General features: G+C 39.5%; 1 long non-coding RNA gene across 1 annotated transcript; it reads left to right on the forward strand.

The window, feature by feature from the left end:
* LOC146668646 (uncharacterized) lies at nt 1-26,232 on the forward strand. The gene is made up of 4 exons (XR_014912172.1): nt 1-56; nt 132-198; nt 5,495-5,553; nt 22,518-26,232. It is a non-coding gene; the product is annotated as an uncharacterized LOC146668646 (long non-coding RNA).
* Nucleotides 26,233-27,427: the final 1,195 nt, after the last annotated feature.

Consider the following 27,427-nt stretch of genomic DNA (forward strand, 5'->3'; position numbering starts at 1 on the left):
CAAAAGCACGTTGCTGCATTAAGCTAGGCAAAAGAGAGCAATTAACAAGCTACACAGTGAGTCTTTCGGTATAAAATAAGTGTTATAAAGTATTTTCAACAGTCTCTAACTTAAAGTTATGTACTTTTCAGAGGCCTTTATGTGTTTTACTCTTGACCAAAACCAGGCAGAGCGTGTATTTGTTTCTTGGGAATTCCGGTGAGTTACTAGAGATGATAAGTTAGCAGGAAAACTTATGCTAATTTTACATGTGGTAAACACTGCAACAGTGCGAATTCTGTATTGTCTAAAAAAAAGCTAAAACCAGTCGGAGTACTTGAATTGTGTGTGAAATGGAATGTCGTATTTAATTTTATTGTCTATTTGATTGGGCATCTTCACAAATGCGCAAAACTAATGCAGGATGCACTTTTCTTTTAGCCATAAATGTTGTCCAGTGCCTTTTCTGCACTTTGTCATTTCAGTTATAGGTTAATTCGTGTAAATAAGTTATTTAAAACTACTTACGTTACAAACATTTCATGATGTGATTACATATGCCTTAAAAAGGGGTATATAAATACAATTGATTGTAATGCTGTAAAGCAATACAAATGGAATTCATAGAGACAGAACAATGTTAAAACAACAGTGTACTTGATTTTGAAAACTTTATGAGATCTCATTTTATTTAGAAAAACTGTTAAGAACTATTTTGTTTATTGCTCTGTACTGTATGTGCAGACTGGTTTTTTGTGATCCTGGATCTGAAGTGGTTCTGGATATGGATGGCAAGCCAGACCCTGTGAAAACTCTTGGCGAATCCAAAAGCAGTGTGGCCAGCTGTTCTGGATGCAGGAGTAGAGCTACAGTCTGAATTACTTCAAATCGCAGGATTTCAGATAAGCAAGAGCAAAAACTGCTTACTTCATATGGATTGTTTCTCTGGGAAACCATTGAACTCCCAATATCCTGCTCATCAGGAGTCAGGTCTAAAGAGACTACTTATTTTATTTTATTTTGTTGTTATTTTCAAAAGAGCGCTCTTCTCTGTTGATCTTCTGTTAATTTTCTATGCTGTTTACATTGGGTTATTGCACCACTGTAACATTGTAATAAATCTGCCGGCTGTTCAACACTCAATTCTCTCAAATTTATTTTACTCCTCTCGAATCTAGTCTATAAGTTTAACCCTACTATACTAAGCAGGTGTTACAGTTTATTTCTTTGTTTTTATTTGTTTAGATTGCAGAAGAAGTGCTGTATGTGTTTGCATTAACAAGCAACAATGGAGTGGACTGGATTGATTTTGAGCTGTTGTACCAATCCTGAAGGTCATCCAGACTCTTTCAATGAATTCTAGCTACGCCCATGAATTCAAATGAATACATTAGATAGATTTAAATTAGCTGCTATATCAGCCTTCCAAAGCATTGTGGGCAATTAAAAAAGGGGGCATGACTTTTTTCACTACAATAGCCTCTGTTTCACCTCTGCAAGTCAAACACTGCTTGTAATTGACTTGTTGCTCAGATGTTTTAACACATTTTCTGAAAAGCACAATGCCGACTTGCTTTATGCTTTTGATTTGCCTGTGGGCATGGACGTATAGTGTTTTTTATGTGAAAAAATGACATTGACCTTGATGACATTCAGCTTATTTAGAAAGTAGGATCCAGTAATTTTGTTCTTGGCCTATATTACGAATCAAAACTCCAACTATCTGAGATTCTGCTGCTTTTCAAACTATCTATCTTTGTACACACAGTGCTAAACTGGCAAAATGCCTGTATAAATGAAATGCTGTGTGTGGAAACACATGATCTTGCAGAACTTCGTTCAAGCATCAATCATTTTGTTATTTAGCCTTGTCTGTGCGTGGAGACATAAGCTTGGCATATCATTCCAATTTAGAACTATCTGGCCTTTCAATTCACCCTCGTGTTTCTCATGCGAATATAAAAACTCTATCAGAATGTTGATTACTGTCCTAAGAGTAAACAAGTAGGAACTGTGCAAGGTTGACAGTAAAATACATTTTGAATGAATAAATGAACAATAAACCAGACTGTTTAAATTCGGAATAATTATAATTATGGGGGCGACTGTGGCTCAAGAGTTGGCAGTTCGTCTTGTAATCAGAAGGTTGCTGGTTTGAGCCCCGGCTCCAACAGTCTCGGTCGTTGTGTCCTTGGGCAAGACACGTTGCCTACTGGTGGTGGCACCAGTGTCCGGCAGCCTCGCCTCTGTCAGTGCGCCCCAGGCCAGCTGTGGCTACAATGTAACTTGCCATCACCAGTTTGTGAATGTGTGTGTGAATGGGTGGATGACTGAATGTGTAAAGCGCTTTGGGGTCCTTAGGGACTGGTAAAGCACTATACAAATACAAGCCATTTGCCATTTATGACCCTCTCAGTGCTGTATGTCAACCCAGCCACAGTGGGTTACACAAGGTTAGGGACCTAAACAGGTTTCCCTGTTTAGTTCTTGTCTATTATGTTCGCCTTGTGTCCTTGTCCTCTGCGTCCCTCTCGGTTTTCATGTGTGTGTCCTTGTGTCTTGTTTCCCTCTCTGTTCCCATGTTCCTCTCCTTGTGTTTCATTCTATGTTCACACCGTCTATCATGTTTATCCATGTTCCCCAGCTAGGGCTGTGCGATATGACCAAAATCTCATATCCCGATATAAGAATTCTATCGTCCGATAACGATATAAATCACAAAAATGTAACATTTTCTGTAAATTCTGTGAATCTCGGGCAGCTCGTCTTGCGGGAAGTGTTTCCAGCTGCGCGTCATGTGGCTGGAGTCGAGTGTTTTAACCGATGCATGAAACGATACATTTTTAGACATTAGTTGTAAAGGCCGCCGTTTTCTTTGTGAGTATTTATTACACGGCGTGCTGCGGGGAAAAGCCTGTTCTTTTTTTTCTTTTCTTTTTTGGCCTGTCCCGTTTGGTTCTTTTGCCATCAGAATTATTGTCTAAAGGCGAGGAAAGATGCCCAACGGATTTACTTTACCAAACTGACCATCCCAGCCTTGCCGTAATGGTCTATTTGATTCACCTTTTATTGTTTATTTTATTTATTTATTTTTTTATTTTCACTTGCTAGATACGGGACTGGAAAAATCTGTTCTAATGTTTGAGTCTAAGGTTTATTTTTTAACACCTGGCGGCTCTTTTTTACTTCTCATCTGTAAATAATCTGCTCTTTCACGTGATTCAGTTTAGTTTGAAAAGTCTCAACAGGATCTTGAGCTTTATTGTGAAAGGTTTATGTGGAACATAAACAAGCGGACACACGATGCTGTTACCGTCGTTGTTGCTAACCACAACGCATAAAAACAGGCGCTTGTCCATCCCTAGTGTGGTTATATAAAATATAAAAGAAAGAGAGAACTTTAAGAAATTAATATAGCCACTACAGTGACCATCAAAACAATGGAAAAATATTGCCGTAAACAGTTTATTTTGCGACACCACGAAACAAACGATAGCGTAAAATGAAACGATAGACATTTTTATATCTCATCCGATATATATCGTTATATCGAACAGCCCTACCCCCAGCCCATCATGTCTCTCTTGTCCTCCCTCTCTCCCTCTCTCGTCTGCCTTTCCTCCACTCCTGTGTGAGGCTCGTGTGTCTGTCTTGTGTTCCATCGTTTCCTGTTTTATTGTGACAGTCTCACCTTCCATGTTCAGTGTGTTCAGTTTTGCTTCTTCTCTCTCATTGTGCCTAATTGGTCTCAGCTGTGTTCTCCATGTGTTTCCTGTTCCCTCGTCATTCTTGGTGTATTTAAGCCCTCTGTTTCCCTCTGTCCAGTGTTGTGATCTCCCTCATGGCTGTGTGTTTCTCTGTGTGTCTCTTTGTGTGTTTAGTTTCCTGTAATTCCCCAGTTTAGTTTTGTAGTACTTTCCGTTCAGCCTATGAGTTACAGTGGGGCTTCTATCCTGCTTGCTTTACACAGCTGTTTCATGACAGGGGGTGGATTACACCAGAGATCAACTAGAAGCACCTTCTTACTTGAAATAGTGAAGAACCGGTTAATAGATGATGTCAGGCATTAGTATGAATATGGTGTTCACAGATGAGTTTGTGATCTGTAGTGAGAGTGGGGTGGAGGTATGTTCTAGAGAGAAGAAGAATGATATTCAGTAAATGCAAGAAGTAACACGTGTGTGAATTAAAGAAGTAGAGGCTATGAAAGATGACGGGTTTAAATATCTGGGTTCAACCATCCAAAGCACAGGCAATGGACAAGAGTGGCTGGTTTGGCTTGTAAAGCGAAGGAATAGTGAATATATTGGATGGAGCTGCCAGAGAAGAGGAAAAGAAGACTACAAAGAAGATGGATATAGTGAAGGAGGACATGCAGAAGGTTGGTGGGCCAGAATAGTGACAGAATGGTGGGAAGCAAATGATCCATTGATGTGGCCTATAATGACACAATGGACGCTTTTAAAAGTCCTATTGATGTTACAATTAAAAGCACTAAGTAAACATCAATGTCAGCATGTTCAGTTAAAATTGTGACTTATCCCACTGAACTCCAAGTTCCTCTAACGTGGGTTTTGTAGTTCCTTAAAAGATAACTGTTATTTCTTGGTGTCCAGTAGTACCTACAGTGTGGCGGGGAACCAACGCCACAGCATGTTTGGCATATTTCTCTGTTCTGACAGAACAAAAGTTGTTGTTTTTTTTGTTCTGGGATAAAAATAGCAGTTCATGACATTAATCAAATAGTTTCATACAAAGAAAAACATCTAAAGCTTCTAATCAAAGCCACAAGTATTTGTGCTGTAGTATCACGTCTTTCAAAAGTGCCCTTTCAAGCACAAAATCATGTCAAACACTACACGAAGAAAAAGCTGCATACCATCACTGAAATAACATAAGAGCCTAACATGTAACCCCTTTAGGTTGCACGAGGTTATTCCCTCAACATGCTCTGTCACATTTTTTTCAAAGCTCTTCAAGTTAAAGTAGGTGAGAGCAAAAAATGGATGTGATGCAGTGTTGGCAGGAATCAAGACACACTGCCTGAGGTCTCAGTTGAAACAGCCGTAGCCCTGTTTTCTATTCTCTTTGATACAATGGAGACCTGTGTTTAAAGAGAAAAGGGGAGAAAAAGTTAAGCTGGAATACAAACATCAGTATGAATATGACAAAGAGCCTCATTTCTGTAGCGCTTAATAGTCCTGTCTGCCATTTGTTAGCTCAGTTTTATATAGATAGCTTTTGAATGGCTCAGTAGGAAAATGCACTGTCAATGAATTACATCACATTATCTTAGCCACCTAGCTTTGTCATTCAGTTGATGGGGCTGTCGCCTGTGTTTGCCTGAGTAGCCCTGGCTGGTTGCCATGATGTCTTGTTGATGTGGCCAACTTCATCCCTTTTGCCAGTGAGCTGTGACTAATATGAAAACACATCTGACATCTGGCTTACTCAATCTGCTGGTTTTAAATAGATGCTGGCGTCAGTAAAGGATTCATTCGCTCTTTTCTTTCAGTGTGACGACATCTTCTCTGATCGGTGTCTGGGAGCTACGGAGTGAACGCTTTGCAGAGGGTGAGATGCCTACTTAAAGTAAACACATATGATGCTGTTCTGAGTGTTACTATGCCAATAACATGTACAGATATCATTTTTGTGACATTTCCATATTACTTTTAAGCCCAGAGGTTTTCCAGTTGTGGCATATAAAAGCAGAGACAAATTAATATAGTCTATAGTTATTTAAAATTTTACACTGTGGTGAGAATTTTTATTCTTCTTATTTTCTAAAAATAAAGCACAGCAGCATCCTGTAAGGTCAAGCTCAGCTTCAATCCAGGCAGATCAGCTGATTTCCACTGCCAGCCCACATCAGGCTGTGGCTGAGCTGTTACCCTTTCACACATCCTACTTGCAAATCTCATATAGGTGGGCGTAGTATTTAAGTATCTTTAGCCTTCTGATACTTCCCATCTTCAAGCTGCTTTACAACCCAGCTTCTCCTTAGTTGCTGCCTTATTCTGCAATCTTGCTGCTGCTTGTCCTAACCTATGCTTCCCACATACACAGTAGAGTAGGAAAGATCCACATGATGCCAAATATGTCCTTCTGTTCAGCTGGGTCATGGCAATAGCTTTGATACAAGCTATGTCCACTATGTGCTGTAAACTATTCCTTGCTCTTAGTGTCTAATTACGGCTCCAGTTGTACATCTTCTCTCTGCCTCTTTCCTGCTCTGGTTTCTCTCCATGACCCCAGGAGAAACAATGAATCGACTGTTCTGTATCCTTTTGTTCCACTTGCCTTTTCCCTTTTTTTTTCTTCTTTTTTTGCATAATTCGTTAGAGCAAATTCATCAGATGCTTCACATTTAACCTCGTCCTCAGGCTTTGTGACATTAGGGAAACCTTTTGTTTTCATTCCCCTAGTTATTTACACCAAGTCTACACTCTGTCTAGAAGTGCTATTGCTCAAAATAATGTTTAAGGGACAAGCTGAGGGGGAAAATGTGTACTTCCTGCTGTGACTGGGAAAAGAACTGGATATTATTTCATATTAATAGTCTATGTCTGGGCACATTATGGTGTTAACATTAACATTTACAGACCCACCCTGCTTATACAATCGCTTGAGGTTAAACGCAGGCACCACTCATGCAAGTCTGGTGTCATGTCCCTATAATCCACACAGATGAATATTTAATTGACCATTACCTGAAGCAACTGATAATTAGAGCACAGTCGCTGTATATTCCTGGCCTCAGGTTACTGCTCTGAGGTCGTCCTGCAGCGCCAGCTAAGGACAAAGCACCGGTTGGTGAGTGGGACAAATTGTTCTGTGGCTTCATTTAACAAATTCATGCTTCAGTCTGGAGAGCCAGCTGTGGTGCATTTAAGGACCCTTTTTCTCTAGACTGTGTAAAAGCAAAATGTGATGTGAGTACATTTGGCTTTATAACTTATGCATTCCAAAAATTGCCTCATATTTTACTTCGTGCTAAAAGAATATACACTATAGAAACTTTAGGGAGGGAACTCATAATCAAGGCCTTTCAACTACAGAGAACCGGTTTGCTTTTCATTTATACAGTCATGTTCTTTCAATATATTCTTACAAAAAAGTTTTTCATTGGATAACTGTGTTCATTATAGCAAAAGAGAATGAATACACTAACAGGTACCATGCACTTCTGTTGATGCAGCAGGCCCAATTAAATTGCCACATTTGGTAACCAAGGTGGAAATGTTCTCTCACATAATATGAGATGGCAAGCACTGGGGCATCGCTCAGGTTCATCAAAGCACTCTGTTTTAAATAGCTTTAAAAGTACAGAGAGACCTCAGTCACAACACAAGAAGAGCTCTAATTTAAGTTTAGATTGTGTAATAAATATGTAATACCCAGAACATTTACGTATTTATTATTTACTTTGAAGAAACTGATGTTATATTAATTCCTTTTCATATTCAGATGCTGTTTTTCTTCTTCAGTTTCACTTTACTGTGCTTGCTTCTGCATGGCAGAATGCTTTTATTTTTCATCTATGCTTAAACTCACTGATCATTACTAGGACACAATGTTCTTCCTTTTACTATGCTTATGTTTAAGCGGAAGTGGCACATTCCTCTATTCAAGGCACAGACTGTATGGGCAGAACATACAGTATATTTTTCAGTCTCTGGTGTCATAGTACAATAACATCTTCAAATGTCTCCACAGCCCCTCCAATCTGTCTTCTTGCCTGGAGTTACTGCTTGTCATTGTCTCCAAAATCAGCAAAAAACTTTTTGGTATTTGTTTGTTGCAAAAAAAAAGTGCCATCTACTTCTACAGAAATAACTCAAACTTAGATCATAACTTCTTCCACTCTGGAGGATCTACCTTTTATAGAAACTCAGCCGGCATCATTTTTCAAAGCATCGCTCAGTGAATGAAAAGGCTGAGTAGTACTCTGATTAAAATGAATGTGGAATGCTGCTGCACCATAGTATATAGAGTTACAGTTCAGATGTTTTTTTAGAACAACTTCACTAATATCAGTATTTTCTGATATATTGTTACATCTGTTGCTGACTCCTCGGGTTAAATTGTAGTTGAGCAGGATGACATGCTTCTGATTCCTCTTTCTAAACAAAGAGGAAAGATCAATCCAAAGTCCCCAAACCCAAGAAACAAATGAAATAATGGCTTTATTTTACCTGTACAACTGGTGATGTACATCGGCTATTATAAACTGCAAGGTCAGCCCTAAAGAGCGAAAGGGAAAAAGGGTTCAAGACACATACATCTGAGAAATGGGAGGTTTTGCATGTAAAGCCATGTGCACATCGCTCACGAGCTGTCCCCCATATTATATTGGATGTGATAACAGACAGGTAGTTATGTCCTGAATGAAACCAGAGCTCTAATATAAGAAAACCTACATGGGTATGCTAATTTATTCTTGGTGTTGTCACAATTAGTTATTGCCAGCAGATTAGACATGTGACCCTCCCATCCCTGGAAAGCTGACAAGAGCTGGATGGAACAACAACAACATAATGCTATAAGCTAACATTATGACAGCAAATGTTAGACTCGAATGTCCTAAAACTGCTAATACTCTGCTGCTAACTGCTAATAGTCAGATAATAGTTTGATTAGATTTTAATATCATATGAGAGTTTGTTTACTAAGTACGAGTCTACCCATGTAAGATCTATTTCAACAAAACTTTCAGTAAGAGCAGCGAACAGAAGCTAACCGCAGCTGATGGAGACAAAAACAGCAACGCATTCTTACAGAAAATTACAGATATCCTCAACAACTCACCTCATTATCACTGTCATCAATCAGAAATGAGCTATGTTTACTCCTTGGATAAATCTCTTGGAGTGCTCAGGTGGAGTAGAAAAGTCAATTTACCATTTTATCATCATCAACAATGTCACTGATAATACGCAGAGACGAGTCAATGTCAAAATGTAATAATAAAAAATGTAATAAAAATTCGTAAACAGTAACCGTGGGTCACTTATTCCAGTTCTTGTTCTAGCTGCTAGAACAAGAACAAATAATTCAAAATCCTTCAGTGTGAAAAAAGATATGAAGTCAACAATACTCTTGGCAACTGTGTTGCTAGAATCTAGCAACACAGATTCATACACATAAAATGGTAATGATAATGTTATCGCTTAAAAATACAGCAGATCTCTGTCGTACGACCTTTACCACCACTAAGCATTAAGACTAAAACTAGGAGGGAACAGCTTGGCTGGTTATGTAGATAAGCATCTGAGTAATCAACACTGTATATCTTTGAAATCTGCACAACAAACATAATGAATTAAAAAAAAATACTAGACTGTATTTCTAAATGAATGACATTCACCAATGAAAAAATATGCTGTTTTTAAATCAAGATCTACAGTGTGTCTATTTGGTTCCTGTTTTCTCTCTATCAAACATACAAACACACATACAGACACACGCACACACATACAAACATGTGCAGACACATTTATACACCAGTTCATTTTGGGGTTTTAGTCTGGCTTCTCAGTCATGTAAGTCATATTCCACCATATTTTGCTAATATTCCTTATTTCTTTTTATTTTTGAATACCATGCAAACAAACGAGACTGGACTCTGAATATACTTTAATCTCCTCCTGGAGGAAAAATTGAATGCATGTGCTTGATTTTTTAAGGATTAAAAGATGAAAACAAAAGTGTTAGAATAACTTAATGCATGGTAAGATGTAACACCAAAACCAACAATGGGGACAAAACTAGTATTAGGCAGGATTGTTTGATTCATATATGTATTCACTCATACATGCATATAGCCCAAGCAATGGCTGCTATGTGCCTCAAATGAAAGAAAAGCTGAAGAAAGCACAAAAAGGAAGAGGGGGTGGTGGAGGAGTGAGAGAAGAATTGATGCGGATAGAAGAGAAAGAAGTCAGTGTAGGGATCTTTCATCATAATCCTGTTACTGTTGAATAATTTAAGTATCTCCTTGCAGACATTAATTTCCTATCATCTACTTTGCTTCTAATTCACTGGGAGAATTAATGAGGATTGACATGGCTGCTCTTTCTTGTGCAGTGAAAGCCAACATGGAGCAGTTGATAAGCGGGATGTGCTGCTGGAACAATGGGCAGCTGGTTATAGCCTAATCATTTATTTTACACTTCAACCGAGCTTTCATTAGCTTCCAAAAAAAGCAGGGCATGAAAATATAAGGAGTACTGTTAATTATGTACATTAGTATTGATTATCAAAATTCTGAAAGTAGTAAAATACAATGGTGTCCTATTTTTTTTTTTAAGTTAATTTACTTTAAGTTGAATCAAGCATATACCATCATCTTTAGTGTGAATTATCTTCTAAAGGTCACCTCTAAGCAGTGTAGACATGTCGAGGACAAAGCCATGCGACTGATAGGCCATCTGTTTCGAAGATTGATAGCTCTCTGCTGCTATCAATGATACGCCTATGTGCCTCTTAGCATTCTGTACATCTCCATTGTTTTTCGTCAAGGACATTGGGGGTATACAACACCATATAAAATGCCATTTCTGAATAATAGAAAGAGAGATGCAATAGAAGGAATGGAAGAAATAAAGGTAGGGCACTCTGAAGAAATACACCACTGTCAACAATGTTACCACAATGGGTTTTGAAATACAGCACAGCACAGATCTCATTGTTTTAGGCAGTAAGGAGAGGAACATCGCCGGTGAGAGTGGGGGGGTGCAGCTTCAAAGATCTGTCATGTTCCAGGCTGACTTTAATGGGTGAACAGGAGAACTGGGCTGCAGTGACATTCACAGAAACCTGGGGGATGTTTAAAGAAAAGATTAAAAAAAAAACTAGAGATGTCAGTTTCTACGTGTGGAACGGTGAAGAGAAATTACCTTAATTTTTAGGTGAATTTTGATTTTTGTGAACAAACACGCTCCCTGGCTGTTCCCTACCTTTGTTTGTTTCGACTGCTCTTTTCTACAAGTAGACATCTCATTATTGTCAAATGCAGTGAAACCTGAGACAGTTTCTGGCACGTCTATCCTTTCCTGCTTTAGCTGGGCACATTTCTTGCACTTTTTCAAATAATTCAAATCCTTCAGTGTGAAAAAAGATATGAAGTCAACAATACTCTTGGCAACTGTGATACCAATTTAATTGAAATGTCAGCTGAGAGACAGGGACTCCAAATCTGAAGAATCTCTCTGTTTTGTCTCTTTTGTGTCCTCATCCCTTCTCCTTCTCTTATTTCTCATCTATCTTTCTCTTCGTACCGCTCTGAGTTACAACATAATCTTTCTGCCATATCAGAGGACAGGAGGGTCAGCCATGCATCAGGTGATGTTCTCAATGCTGCACTCGTTTGACCCATCACCCCAACAATAGAGGCTGACCCTGAGCCGCTCTTCCAATTAATCACCTAACCTTGGCTTCACGCAAGTGGCTGCCCTTCCTTTGCCTTCCTCCCCCATCTTTCAGTCCCATCCTCCAATTCGAGTTGACCCAAGGCGGCAGAGAAAACCTCTGCTGCTTCTCCTGCCTACGAGGGTCGAAGACAGTCGTCCACCATTCCGCATGACTGCCAGTATAAATCTGACGGAAGTAATTACCCATCACCCTCTGGGGGCCATGAGCAGGCTTCCCACCCCCTCTTCATCTTCAACATAGTTCAACCTTATTATATTCAGCTGGGAGAAGAATTGTGGTGCACGAGCGGAGACAGTCGTATTTAGAGTTAATTGCCTCTGGCAGGTGAGGACATCAGTTCCACCATGTGCCCAGGCAGATGGCTCACTGGAGGCAGGTTCAATCAACTAATTGTAAAGTACTGATAGGGCTTTGGGGGGGATGTTGACCTAGAGCTGTGGTTGAGGGACACAAGAGATACTGAAAGACTAAAGGCCTGCACAGAGTCGAATTTGTTTCGTATAACTCCAAATTTTCTGTAAGCACCAAATCCTCCTTTTAGACATCTGAGGAACTCTAAACATCACCTATAATGTGTCTGAAAACTTTTTGGAATTCAAAACACAAGCACACAGATATGCATAGACACATACACGTACAAAGCAAGGCCCCATTCAAGCGCATGTCCTTGCAGCTGCTTTGAGCTGTGGCCTTTATTGCTGAGGGAATTGGAGGAGATGTAAATAAAGTTGTAGGCTGAGGTGAAATTACTTTGCTGGCAATAACAAAACAGAAGAAATCCAATACAGAGTGGGGCCAAAGAAAGAGAGGAGTCAGAAGTGTTGGTCAAAAGGCACCAATCATTGTCTACAACTTTTAGACGCCTGACTTACCCTTACTCTTTTCATATCTTTCTTTCTTCTTCTTTCAGCTGTCTCCTTTGGGAGTAATCACAGCAGATCGCCTGCCTTCATCTCACCCTTTCCCGAGCATCCTTTTCTGTCAACTTATTGTACTTTTCGTATATTAACTGAAACACTAATGTTTCTATCTTGTGATGTTTTATTTATTTGTCCTTATCCACCGTCTCTGTTTCAAATGGTGAAGCCGCTAGAAGTGATGATAGAAAATAGGTCACGGCCAGACATTTAGAAAAGATACAAAACAAGATGGAGTGCAGGAAGAGGAGTAGGAAGAGAGGGGTGAGGTGAGATGGATGGAGTGTGCAGAGAGCAGAAGAAGAGGGATGGCAGGTCAGGTATGCCCATGGGGCTTGTGTCAGTGAAAAATCGTCACATTAGCATTGATTCATTTAAATAATATGGATCACTTGGCAGATATAATGTTGCTACAGGAATATTAAATCCTCAGCTGCATTTAAATAAAGTTGCCTTTGCAAATAACATCACACTTGGGATAATGTTAAGAAGGCTTAATTAACTATGCGCTGTTGCATGCTTAACCTGCCATGCCAGCAGACCCAGTCAATATTTCATAACTAGTAAATTATTTAGGAGTTTATAAAATAATACTTTTTAGTCTTAAACCGTGCTTTACCTTTTATGTTCCGTGATGCATTAACATTTGACCTTGAAGTATGAATTTTGAATTACAGCTTATAATAGCAAATCATAGACTTCTGCATGCTAGGGCAGCAATTTTCACAAGGATTACAGTATTGTGCAGAGGTCTTCAGATACCACACATTTTTTTTAATATTTTGCCATGAAAATGGCAACTAAGAGCAGTACATAAGAAAACGTAAAGGCTTGGTGTATCAGAAATTGAAGAGCTTGTCTCCCAAGGTGGATAATAATTTTTGCAGGGAAATACTTTGGATTTAGCACAATTGATTTAACCAAGAAGAAATTATATGCACCGACTGCTGTAGAGTTGTGTCTGTGGTGCATAGCAACACAACTAACTTGTTCAGCCACCTGAAAACACAACACACACTGTGATATAATTAATGCATGAAGGCCAAGAAAAACAATGCAATGGTTGCTAACGTGAGTCATCCAACATCAGCTCAGATGCCCATAAAACCAAGGCTGTACAGCACATCAGTGTATCCATCCAGCTCACAAAGATGCACTGAAATCATCAACCAATCCAAATCCATCTGGCCAAAGACACATTTCCATTAAACACGTGTGTGTAACAAATGCTTCAGGAAAATACAAAGGAGCATACTGGACAAAAGATATGTTATTTTGTGAGTAAAAACCCTCCCCACGAAAATCTGCACTTATGCAAAACATTGGAAGGGAAAAGAGTATTTGTTCTATTCAGATCAATCATCATGTATGTTATGAAGTAGTATAAAAGATTTTATATTATTTGGCTACAAATATTAATCCACAAAGATTAACTACCATTATGTATGTATGAATGTAATTCTCTTTCTCTTCACACACACACACACACACACACACACATACATATATATATATATATATATACACACACTAATTAGATGAATCTAATAATTATTCACAGTAGCTTCTTACGTTTATTACATGGCACAGCTTAGTCAGGTGTCCAACCACATTTGACACATCCTTATTTACATAATGCAAACCTGATTCTGAAAAATAAGGTATCTGAGTAAAAATGAATGCAAAGTTTTGCCAGTGTCATAAACATATATATTTTACTAGAACATAGAAAAAATGCTTGATGTTTAAATACAATAAAATACAATACAACTTTATTTATATCACACATTTAAAAACCAGAGGTATGTCAAAGTGCTTCACAGAACCAATTAAGAGCAATAACAGATACAAATACAAATATACTGACAGGTGGGAGACATAACTAAGCAATAATACACCAGGCACAGTAGGCACAAGCCAAAAGGCTGAAGGTTAAATCATTATAAACATTAATCAGAGCAAAAAGATAAATTACAGTACACTTACAAATGCGTGCTCGAAGAAGCCGGGAAGGCTAGGCTAAATAAATAAGTTTTTAATCGAGATTTATAAGATTGGATTGAATCAGACACGCGAATAGCTTGAGGGAGATTATTGCTGAGGTAGGGTGCAACAGAGGCAAATGCTCTGGAGTAATAGACTCAAACCTACCAGTCCCAGTTAAAAGACGCGCAGCAGCATTTTGAACAAGCTGCAGTTTGTGAATAAGTGAGACAAAGTGAGACAATGTAGCATTTAAAGAAAAATATGAGCTTATCTTGACTTTGATGGCAGCAACAATCTTCAGGTTGGGAGACAGCGTAAACCTTTTGGAACTTCTTGGGTTTACACAAAGACATTAATGAAAAGACATTGTGTTTAAAGATAGGGTTGTACATGGGCACTCAATTACACGAGAAACTATTTTGTAAGATGTAACTCTTTTGGTGCCAGATAGTAATAAATAACTCATCATTGCTGTTCTACTAATTGGTTTGTTAAAACAAACGTCCAGCCAATAATAAACATAATCAGTCTTTAAGTGAAAAAGTCAGTATGGTTATCAGCCTATCCCTTACCTTTTTCCTCTTCTTGGCCGTCTGTTTTCGTCTGTCAGGGAACTCTTTTGTATAATTATCACATACTTATTATATTACACGGCATGAAAATCAATTTAACATTTGTTTTCTATCATGTCTCATTACTTTCAGCAACATGACTCACTTGTCAAACATCAACACAATTACAAATCCCTGCATCACTCCATAAAATTAGAAAAGCCGCATGGTCTTTTGAGCATGAAGCTGACCAGTATAGTTTAAGGCAGGTGGTCACGGATGGCATCATGCTTAAGTGGTAAAAGACACAATAAACTGCAGTGTTGTTTGAAATGCAATCCTTGGTTGCAACTTCCAATGTGAAGCGATACACTGACTTTGCTGATGGTTTGGTAACGTTTTGATAAATGTGTTGAAAGAAGGGGGTTTTTTCAGCGTCAGTGTTTTCAAATCAAAATATTTTCAAAGACGTTGCCAAAAAAAAGAAAAGATTTTTGACACATGATGGCAGCAACTTTTTCTTGGGGAATGTCCTTTTGTTTACAACGGGTAATGTTCAGGCATCAGTTTAGATGGAACATGTACTGTAATGCCTCTATGCTGCTTGCAGCCCTGCCTTCTCACTGACAGGATATCCATCATAAAATGTGATAGTCTTTCATTACTCCGCTCCCCAACACCACCACGCTTCTCACAGATTACACATTCGATCCACTTGGATCTCTCTATTTGTCATGTGTGAAGTGTTGTGCTGTGGATTGCCCCCCCTTTTTTTTTTTGTCATGATGCAGTTGATGAACGCCACAGGGGGGGCTGCTAAACCTTACCTTGGCAAAGACATAAGAGCTGAAAACAGGAAGACATGACTGAAACCTTGCCTTGACTTTGATGGGTCACTACAGGAGCAAAACAGCAATGAGTGGCTGTGGTTCAGCTACAGAAACAGCAAGTGAGAGTTTGAGGGATGAGCTTAGGTGGCATTATACTCATCTGCACAACGACAGCTCTAGTGGATTGGATTTGTCTCTTTTCCAGCCATAACTCATTCTGCCCATGCAGGCACCGAGTCACAGTAGATGGAGAAAACGAGTGTCGTTTCAGTGGGTTATTGAAATGTTTTTGTTCTCTTATTTTCGTGCAAATGAATTCAGTTTATATTTGAGTGCGATGCTTTTAGCTCAAGCTGCACGATGAATGTGTCAAATGAAGTGTGTTACACAAGCTCCTTGGCCTTGGGAGAACTGTGCCGCTTTCACTGAGCAATCTTTTGTGTGGGTGTGTTTGTGTTTGTGTGCATTCGTGAATGAGTATGGTCTCTGAGTGTTTCCACATCCAGTATATAATGTGCACAAGCATTAGTGGGCAAGGAATAGGGATTCAAACTGCTTCCACAGAGGTGAGAGTATTGAAAGTTGGGTTGCCACAACAACCGTGATTGCAACTATAAATCATGTTAATGGTGCCTCTCATTGTGTCTAAATCTTGATCAAATTCATGTACTGAAAAGATGATGGGGCGATGCCCAGAGTGCTGCCTAAACTGTCGGCAAAGAAGGAATGATGACAGAAGGTTCCAGTGCCAGCCGTATTTTCTTCACTGCTGTAATGGCTTTATCTTTAAAAGCTGCCCGTCACTGCTGAGGTGTTCAGAGGCAAGATGAAATGCAAATGAAATGGTTTATAGGTGCTTTCTTTGTTGCCAGTAACTGTAACAGAAGAAACAGAGTCTGTGCTTGAGATTCAAAGTGTCCTGAGACTAAGGAGAAGTGTGCAAACAAAGTGGATATAGATATGTACATACATGCTTTATATTTACAGAGAGCAAAAATACTGCAGTCTATTGTCACATGTGGACAATAGTATGTGTGAGGCGACTTTTGCAGGGTGAAAACACAAGCAAAGGCAATAATGAGTTTTGAAACACAAGCCAAGATCTTGATCTTAAAAAGTACATTTGAAATTTAAAAAAGACAAAAAAATTTCAACTGAATTAAAAGCTGTGAGCACCATGTGACATGGTTAATAGTCAATATCTACAAGGGGATTTAATATCTTGATGAAAAATTAAGTTGGTCTATTGGCAAAATATGTGGCTACACTTTATACATTCAGTCAACCAACTGATTTCTCATTCATGACAATCTCAAAGCACTAATGCAGCTTGCAGCTTTTGTACCGTTGCAAACATCTTCAAGGCATTCTTGCTATGTGCAAAAGGAGACTTCTATTAGTTTGTGTTATTTGTAGAGCCAGTTGCTGCTACCGGCAATATTGCAATATTAAAGGCATTTCAACATTTAATACAGAACGCAGAAGTGTCCTTTATGCAGACGATGTGTTATTATTCCTTCAGGATCTTTATTCTCCTCTGCCACAGTCATTTAGGGTTATTGATTCATTTTCCAAAGTTTCCAGCTACTCAATAAACTAGTTAAAGTCTACCATTTTACCACTTTGACTGAATGAGGGGGTTGTGGCTGACAGTGTTATCTTCGGATAGGAAACATTAAATATATACCCATTAACTGTTGAACTTTACTCCGCTGCTTAAATAAATACAAGATGATTTGAAACCATTCCTAATCCTTCCTAAAATCAATTATCTATTTTCAGTGATCCCTACTTTTCCTAACACTTCCTGGTTTAAATCCATTAATTCATCTTTGTCAAAAAATTTATTGGAAAAATACAGAAAACTGATGGTCGACCAAGCTGCTTTCACTGCTCTGAGTTCAGTTATCTTCACTTTGTGTAGAAGCAGAGATGAGCAGTGATTATTCCACAGTGCACGTGCGCAAACAGCCAGGAAAAGCTGTTGGCCTCTCAGCTTGACAAGCTCAAGCCATTATTAATGGAAAATAGACTCGCCCGTGTAAGTGAGACATGCTAAAAACGTCAGAAGAATTGGAGTTAAGTGGAGGCAAGTCTGCTTCCAGAGATAACAGCCAAGTATGACCACAAGATGGCAGCAATTTAAACCATGGATCCAAATATGCAAGAAGCCTCATTACAGATTGCTGTTGGAGAGAGGAATCACTTTCATTTCAGGTCCTTTTTAATGTCTATTTGTAGATTCCAGTGGCAGAACACCACTGACATAAATGTATACATTCAGAATCATATCTGCTTCAAAATCTGAAAAGCATAAGTGACACATGCTACATAAATGCAAGCTATTATATCTATAAACAGTTACCATAGCTGGGAGTTCAAAAGCTTTAAAAAGCAACATATCATATATATTGTTTTTTATGCAATACAACAGCATCCCTTAACCCTCACGCCACAAGGCTGCAGTACAAAGCATTCCACTAACAGAGACTCCCTTTGAGCTAATTAGAAATAATTAGAATTATTATGTCATCTTAAGATTCAGTGTATCCAATTGTTATTGTTTTCTGACAAACCATAAAGCAATTTCTTTTCTTTCTTTCTTTTTTTTTTTGCGCTTTTGCTGATCAGTAATTAAGCTTTGACAGGTCAGCCATGCTGTGTGTGTCCCTCTACTTGTTTGGCCCAAATAATGAAATATTAACTCAAGCACTGTTTTTGTGTTCAGTACGTTCATGTAGCCTTTATAAAAGCAATTATTCATCTATCAGAATGATGCATCATCAGTCTGTTACGGAGATAAAAAGTAATTATCTTTAAATTTCCATTTTAAAAAATTAACCCAATGTCATGGTCCTGGGTCGGTGACCCAGCGCTTTAAGTTTATTATTATCATTTTCCAATTTATTATCATGATGATTTTCGTTTGAGTTCTACGTGTTATATTCGGTCTGCCTCTGAGTCTGCATCTGTATCTCTGTCTGTCTATGGTGTCACCCCGTCTGTTTCTGAATCTGTCTGTTTAGTTCAATGTCTTGCCACAACTTCTGAAAAACCACATGCCATTTCTCCTCTTTAGTAGCTGGATTTGGAAGATAACTATGCATAGCCACATGAAAAGGACAGAAACAGAGACAGGTTGTATGCTGGGGGGGATTATTTTCTGATTTTGTGAATGAATACCTCAATAGCATCAGCCATTATGTGTCGTAGCTAAGACAATACTTGCAAGCACAGGAAGAACATGCAAACTCTACAAATGAACTTCTCTGGCAGCTGGCAGATTTACAGTTTTCTTGCTGGAGGTCCTGAAATACTTTAAAGTGCCTTTATAAACTATCATTGAGGACAGTGATCATTGAGAGAAGGGAAAAGTTTGAACATATCCTCGTAAAGGTTAGCCCCCTGATTTCAACACAATACATTCCACTTGTAGAGCAGATTGAAGCCAGAGACACTGCACAACCAACAAAGCCTAAGGGTGTTTGCAGTGAAGGTCTGGGACAGCAGACCACAGTAAGATACAAAGCATCTAGTATCTTCCTATTTGGGGGTCATCCACAGCATAATTTTTAACAAATTACTAAATAGGATAATTTTGTGTGACTGCATGCATCTCTGTAGCTATACACATAAGAAAGCTTTAAAATGAAATGTTAGCAGGAGTTTGTTGCACACAAGTCTCTTTGTATTCATGTGAAGCTAGCTAAAATAAAACTCCCACTTAGCAATTGAATGTAGTATCAGTTTTATTTCACACTGAATGTGATGAAGCTCAGAGCCTTAAAAATGTGAAACTGTTCAAATGCTCTGGCTCTGGACTACAAGTACTCCACTAAATGAGATTTTAGAAAAGAAAAGAATGGTGAGATAGATGGAAAGAAAAAGTACGTATTAGGTTTAAAGAGGTAAGTGCTCACATTCTGAAGTAACTTTTTCCACAAGCTAAGGACCACAGAGGAGAATACTTCAGGGCTAGTTGTCATTTATTTACTGAGCACAGTGAAGGAGGAGGCCCATAAATCAGAACGAGGCAGTTAACATGGGTTGGTGCTCCGATAGTGGCCGTCTAAAGGGCAACACTGATGATTTAAACTTGGATTCGCTCTTATTCCTGATGATATTTTTTCAAGTGTCTTCTTATTCCTATTGAATTTAAAATTTCTTTTAAATGTATGTCAGTTTGGATAAGTGCCCTACTTATATTATGTGATGTGATTTGTTGGAGCCCCCCAAGTAAGTCAAGGTCTCAAACAATCCATTTTAGCTCCTTTCCCAACCTCCGAGCCAACTTTTTCTGATTGTCTGCCCCTCACAAACAAAAGATTTGCACAGCATGTAAGTGGGGATTTTGGGTTCACAGAGCTCTGTGTCTGAGATGGCCATATTATAGATAACTGTTCTCGTTACATCATACAAAGCCAAGAGCATCAAGAGTAAAGCTATCTGAAATCAAGCATTTAGAGCAGTCGAAAGCCTGAGCTTTTCACTGACCTCGTTATGTGAAACTTTTGCCATGTTTGAAATGAGCATTCATCTTCATAACATTACGTGTCACAGATGAATAAGGAATCCTAAGATGATCCCTGTAACCACATCCAAAAATATTCAAATTGTTGACTGATTTTGAGTTCGCCTTGTCTTGCAGGCACTGACGAGATTTCTTTTTCTAATTTGTCATTTAAGCACTTCATACAGCTACAAGATAAGCTTTGCAGCCATATGCAAATGTGTTTTCAATAATTACATGGCTTTCTTGTATGGGATTTTCTCACAATGAATAGGTTCACATAAGGCTTCCATTTGGCTGCGTTTTATCACCATAGAAACTGTGTTTAGCTGCTAGGCCATGTAAGTCTTTTGTTTTTACAACATCAGCTAATTGTTTTCACAAGGATAACACCATAAGTGATATGATGTTTCCAATTTACTGTCTGCTTGTATGATAACATTATATGTCTGGAGCCTCAATCTGCTATCACACGTCTTCCTCTGCAATTATCCTAGAGGTGTGTTGTATCAAATGACTTTACTTCCATTTGGCCATTATGGATATTTTCAGACATGCAGCTCAACCAAAGCTCTTGGAAATCAAATACTGGAGCCTGAGGTGATAGGAAGGAGAAGTGAATCAAAACAGCTCAAATTCTAAATAATTTCTGCCCTCATTGAGAGCATATATTGATAGGCAATGATGTGTGTGTTAATTTGACCAGAGCTGTTTCCCCATGGCCAGACCAAGAGGCACCCGCAGTGAGAGTAGGGAAGAAGAAAGGGAGAGAGCTATGAACAAGGCGTGAAAAACAGTGGGTGGGGGTAGAGATAGCTCAGGATACAGAGAGAAATTCAGCAGCCGGGAAATGGATGAGAACGCAGATAAGGGGAAAATGAAACTGTGCAAGACATCAAGGGAGTGAGTGAAGGAACGGGTGGAAAAAGGTGTTTGAATAACAGAATGGGTGAAGTGTGGAGAGACGGGGTAGGAGTAGCTGGGATGAGATGAGATGAGTCTGTCTGGACTCGAGAGATGGATTAGTGTGTCTCCTGCTACCTGTGCGGGGGTCAGTGTTAAACTGCAAGGGCCAGATAAGGGCTTGGCAATAGCTTGAGTGTGGGCAAGAATTGACTGGTTACCTCATTGATTTAACTGGGAGAGACCACAGAGCGATGAGCAGAGTTCATACTAATACAGCTGTTTATCAATGTGTCAGGGCCTATGCGGAGCCCACCGAGGCCCGTGTGTGTGACCATATCAGCTGAGCTAATGGTGCTCGTTTCAACAGAAACTGACAAGTACTAGAGTCATCAGACACTACAGTGAGAGCTCAACTTTGTTTTCTATTTTTTATCCCGGATCTTGGAATGACATCTTTGAATGACATTCCAAAACCCAGATATTTATTTGTTTCTTGATAACATATTTTGAAGTGCGCAGATGTGTTATATAATAGTTATTCAAATACACATGTAGTCTGCACATAACATGCATGTTTTTTTGACATGTATTACAAATGCATCAGGGAAATTTGGTAAATATCCAAACATCTTAAAGACAGCAGTTATTCTGGTATAAAATTACTTTGAAGTTCAGATTTTTGATTTTTCTTTTCTTTTCTTTTTTGCCTGTCCTGTTTGGATCTTTAGCCATCAGAATTGTTGTCTGAAGGCCAAGAAAGATGCCAAGTGGATTTACTTTACCAAGTGGATCTTCATGGCCTTGCTATATTGGTCCATTTGATTGACCTTTATTATAATTATGTATTTATTTTATTTTCGTTTTTTAAAGACGGGACAGACATGACTGGGGAATAGGACAGGGAGAAAGAATGAAAGAAAGAGAGGGAGGGAAAGAAAGAAAGAAAGAAAGAAAGAAAGAAAAATAGAGGGGAGAAGAGATGGTGAGAAAGGGGGGAAAAAAAGAAAGAAAAACAAACAAAACACCTGGATCACCTGTATGGAGATAAAAAACCAGAAGAGAAAACAAACAACAAAGAGCAACATAATAAAAACAACACCATCACAATAAACTAGCTAACAATAGATAACAGTAGATACTTTTTTAATTTCACCTGTTGAGAATGAAAAAAGAAAACAAGCAGAAGAAAACGAGAGCAATAGAATAAACAACATCACAATGATATATGGGAATATAACTGTAAATACTAAATATTAAACATTATTGTGCAGCACGTAAGATCGACAGCACACAGTGTGCTTTGAGGTAGGAGCCAAAAAAGGGCGTCGTTTGTGTGTGTGAGCACCCGTGTGTACACCTGTGAGCATGAACGCGCTTGTTTTTTTTTTGTTTTTTTTAAAAGGTTCCTTCATGTAATAATCTGCTAGAGGGTGTGGGGGGGCCACAGCCCCGTCCTCCAGGGCATGAAGCAGGTATGGAGGAGATCAAAACTCCAGACATCCAGAGGCCCCCAGAACACAAGAGACCAATGAAGACCAACAGAGGGGCAGCGGCGCCACTGTCCCAGAAAGAGCTGACGAGAGTCCCAGATGAGGGCTCACTCAGCAGCCGCGGAGCAGAAGCCAGGGGGAGTTGCAGTGACGCGCCCGTGAGCTCCGCTGGCAGCCAGCTGTGCCTGAGTGACCGAGCCCCAGGCCAAGAGGCCGAGGGCACCCCACCCACGAAGTGGCCCGAGCGAGCCCCAGGCTCCAGGCCCCGATAAGCAGCCACCAAGGAGTGAGCCAGTGTGTACCTGGACGCCCATCCCCAGACACAAAGAACCACCAACGCACCGATGTCTGAGGGCGTCTGCCACTGGCAGAGGAAGTGGTGGTAGGGGGAGATAGGCCTCCATACCTTGGAGTACCTGAGATGTCCCCAGAGAGGTGGCGCCTGACACCCAACCTGACATATGGACACAGACAAACAGGCACACACAGATACAAACATCCATTCCCACCCTCATGCTCTCATATGCAATTACTCAACACTCACCTAACGTGGAGACAGACATAGAGAGACACTGTACACACGATCACACTCCCCAAGTGTACTCTAAGCCCCGGTTCTAGGTACCCTTGCCCCGGGAGGGGGAAACTGCACCCAGACCCAGGTGGTGTTACCCTTTTTCCTGGGATGGGGAGAAGCAGACCGCCCCGACTCCGCAGCAGCAGGGAGGCCCCACATTCCAGACCCCAGTCAGACGGCTAACTTCTCCTTCTAGCCCCCCCGCTCCAGCAGGCCGCAGAGAACGGGGGTGTGTGAAGACTCCAAACCTCCCTCCGCCCGCTCATATGTAGTGTTGATGCATGTGTGTTCTAAGGTGCCTTTAAAACCCAGGAGGGCATGGAGCTACCTGCCAGAGAGCAGCAGGTAAGCGCATAGCCCCTCCTGCTAGCCCTCAATGTCTACGTGTATTTAAAATTGAGAGTTGGGCAACGACGCCAGGGGTGAGGTGTACACCCTGATGGTAATTTGGATTCCGTGTAGCGTGCCCACCCCCAAGATCCTATATGTATGTGTTATGAGAGTGTGAGTAATGTGAATGTCTAAGTTGTGAGATAAAATTGAGGCACAGGAAGCCAGAAGGGGACAGGGGGGATGCCTCCCCTGCACCCCGGTGACACATCTTTACCCCAAGGCCCTGCATGTGTGGGTGATTGTGGTGGAGCTGGAAGAGGGAGGCAGCTGGAGATGGGGAGGGAAGGAAGGGAGGGGCAGACCCCAGATTTTTGATTGTAAATTATCCTGTGGAGCTACTCTGCAGAGGGGATGAAGCCTATCACATGGGTCATGGAGCAAGATGCAGGCTATGCCCTGGACAGGCGGCAGGGACAACAATTTGTTTTCCACCAACGACCAATTTAGAGTCACTAGTTCATCTAATAGGCATGTCTTTGAACTTTGGGAGGAAACTGGAGTAAACGGAAGGAACTCATGCAGCTATGGGGAGAACATGCAAACTCAACACCAAAGGCCCCAGCTGGCCAGTGGATTTAAACCCAGGAACCTCTTACTGTGAGATGGCAGGGCTAAGCACTACACCACGTGCTGACTCAAAATCAAAATAGTCAAAATATGTTGCATTCTGTAAGTCTGGAAAATATTCTGATGTCCGTGGTTTTATAAATATTTGGAATTAAACAGCTGTGTGCTGGAGTCTAGCTTGCATCCTGGCTTAATGTTTGCTATTCGTGTAGCATAAACAATGTAACTATACAGCAGTATCTCAATATATCAAACAAGCAAAAGAGCTGCATGACATATTGGCAACAGATTGGCTTCCAGTTGATGTAAAAACCTACTAGTAAGTTTTCTACTATTAGAAACATTCTTTAGTTAGCTAGTTGGATTACTTTTACTGCTCAACCGCACTGTTGCTTCACAGCAAGAAGGTCCAGGATTCAAATTCAGCACGTGGTCCTTTGCATGCTCTCTCTGTGTCTGCATGGGTTCTCTCTGGCCCACCGTCCAGACACCCAGTTACCAGAGATAGGTTAATTGGTGATTGTAAATTGCTTGTAGGTTTGAATGTGTGTGTGGATAGTTGTGTGTCTCTGTTAGCCTTGCTAAAGTCCAGGATTTACTGTTTGTCTTGTCCTATGGCAGCTGAAGTGGAAGAAGATGGATGGATGGATGGATGGATGGATGAAACTCTACGTCTATTTCGCTTTGTGGGAATACCTCCATTTGCTTGTCAAAATCGAGATAAGACACACTGCCTAACACTCTAATATCGGTACACTACATAAGAAGCTGTAGCCGAGATATGGTTAGGTTCTTTTACCATTAGAAAAAGGAAGGAGAGATAAATGTAAGCCTGGAAATGAACTGAATTCCATTTCCTACTTTATCGCCTTCTGTATATACAAACGTATAACAATCTGAATTATCTATAAAGTTAAAATCGAATCCAGAGGAAGAAGCCATAATGAAAAATGGCTCTAGGACATGTGTGCAAGACTTTGCATGCACAGACAGTAAACACACTAAAACAGAGGGCTATTCTCAGCAGGGCGAAGCCTTTTATTTCTTGTTCCAGGACTTGTCCCATTCTGACATTTGTTTTGAGGGCGGTGGTGTCGGTGCAGGGCAGGTGGTGGGTGGTTGATGCTTGGAGAGGAACAGCCCAGGGTAGGATGTCTATAATTACATATTGATTTCTTGGGGGCTGCTGTTCTGCTAGTGTTGTGAAAGTGCAGAATAAATCACTCGGCCTCTATGATAGCTGAGTATTTATTCTCTTTAATTCTGTTTATGGTGATCTTGATTCATGCCCTCCAACCCTAGACATGCCTCAGTGCGGCTGCCCACTTCATGTCAGAGACAGATGATGGTACATGGCTGTGAGTTTGTGTCTGTCCTTATGTGTTTTTATGTGCAAGTGTATGGAAGTCTTACAGACTAGTGGCTGGTTTATGCATTAACAAGTGAGCGTGCTGATGGCCTTAAAAAATGAAGACCCTTAGGGTTAAATGATGATGAAAGTCAGTGATCCTTATCTCAGCCTGAGAGAAACTTGGATGCTTACTCTTTTTAGTAAAACAGTGTCTGAATCATAATACTGTGTTTATCCCTCATCCTACATATTGGGGTGCATTTAGACCACAGCATTATATTTTTGTCATATCTCAGATTTTTTTCTATCATTCCAGTTCTGGCTTTTTGTTTGTTTGTATGACTTTGTCAGTCAATTTGTTCCTAATGGAACAAAACACCGTTGTTTTTTTTATTTCTGCTTTTATTGGTGCTTTTTAAAACTGCAAATGTTTTGGGTCCCAGTGGACTTCAGGGAAAAGCACCAAATTAAACCTATGCAGTTTAAATAAATGGAAGTGTTTATTCAGTTAATGTTTGCCGTGAGACATAATTAATGTCACGCAGTATCAAGAGGGATAGGGCTACTCTGTCAGTCATTTTAAAAATGAAACGTCTCCACCCTTCTGGAAGGGAAAATTCCCTTTCGGCTGACTCAGGATCTCATCTCTGCTTTTTGCAGATGATGTTCTTTTGCCCTCATCAGGTGATGACTTCCAATTTACACTGGCAAGGTTTGCAGCTGAGTGTGAAGCAGCTGGAACTAGAAAAATTTGCATTTCCTGCGAAAATGCAGTGTGGATGCTTAAAGCTGAAGCTGTATGCAAAAAGTAGCTGAAAAAGCTGAAAAGTTGCAGAAATTGTAAAAACTTTGCAGAAGCAAAAGAAGTTTGCTAAAATGGAATAACTTAGCAGAACTGCAATATCTTAGAGGAAACATAATACTTGGCAGAGATACAATAGCATAGCAGAATTTAGCAGAAATATTGTAACTTACCAGAAACATGATAACTTCTCAAAAATACAAGAATTTAGGAGAAATAGTATAAGATAACAGAAAGAATATATTTAGCCAAAAATACTTAAACATTACAGAAACACTATGATTTAGAAAAATAGTACAACAGAGCAGAAATATTGTGATTTACCAGAGACACTGTGATGAACTATGAATATTGTAATTTTAAATTAAGACTATGTTTTAGCACAAATATTATAATTTGGCAGAAATACTATAATTTAGCAGAAATACTATATTAAGCACAAATCCTATAAAAAGCAGAAATGGTATGATTAAGCATAAATACTACATTTAGTAGAAATACTTTGTTTTAGCACAAATCCCATAAAAAGCAGAAATACTGTACTATGATTTAGTAGAAAGACTATAATTAATCAGAAATACTAAATTTAGCAGAAATACTATATTAAGCACAAATCCTATGAAAAGCAGAAATAGTATGATTAAGCATAAATACTACATTTAGCAGAAATACTATATTAAGCACAAATCTTATAAAAAGCAGAAATACTATATTAAGCACAAATCCTATAAAAGCAGAAATAGTATATTAAGCACAAATCTTATAAAATAGCAGAAATAGTGTGATTTAGCACAATAGTAATAAGTTAAACAGAAAAATTGGAAAAGCAAAATGGACAGCTGAAAAAATGATGAACATGCTGAGGTTCCCTCAAATATACTTGTTAAATGACAAAAATCTGCAAAAAAATTTATGACTGCCACACAATTACAAATATGTACACATGAGGAAACACACATGCACAGAGAGACACACACACAAGATCCAATTCAGTCAACCAGTCTAAATATATTGAATTTGAATCTTACAATGGGATCATCCCATTAAAAGGCTTTCTCTCTCTCTATCTCTCTGTCACACACACACACACACACACACACACACACACACACACACACACACACACACACAC

The sequence above is a fragment of the Rhamphochromis longiceps genome, linkage group LG6, assembly GCF_057381845.1.
Source record: "Rhamphochromis longiceps isolate RC_006_pf linkage group LG6, R_longiceps_female_GT1.1, whole genome shotgun sequence".
NCBI classification, from domain to species: Eukaryota; Metazoa; Chordata; class Actinopteri; order Cichliformes; family Cichlidae; genus Rhamphochromis; species Rhamphochromis longiceps.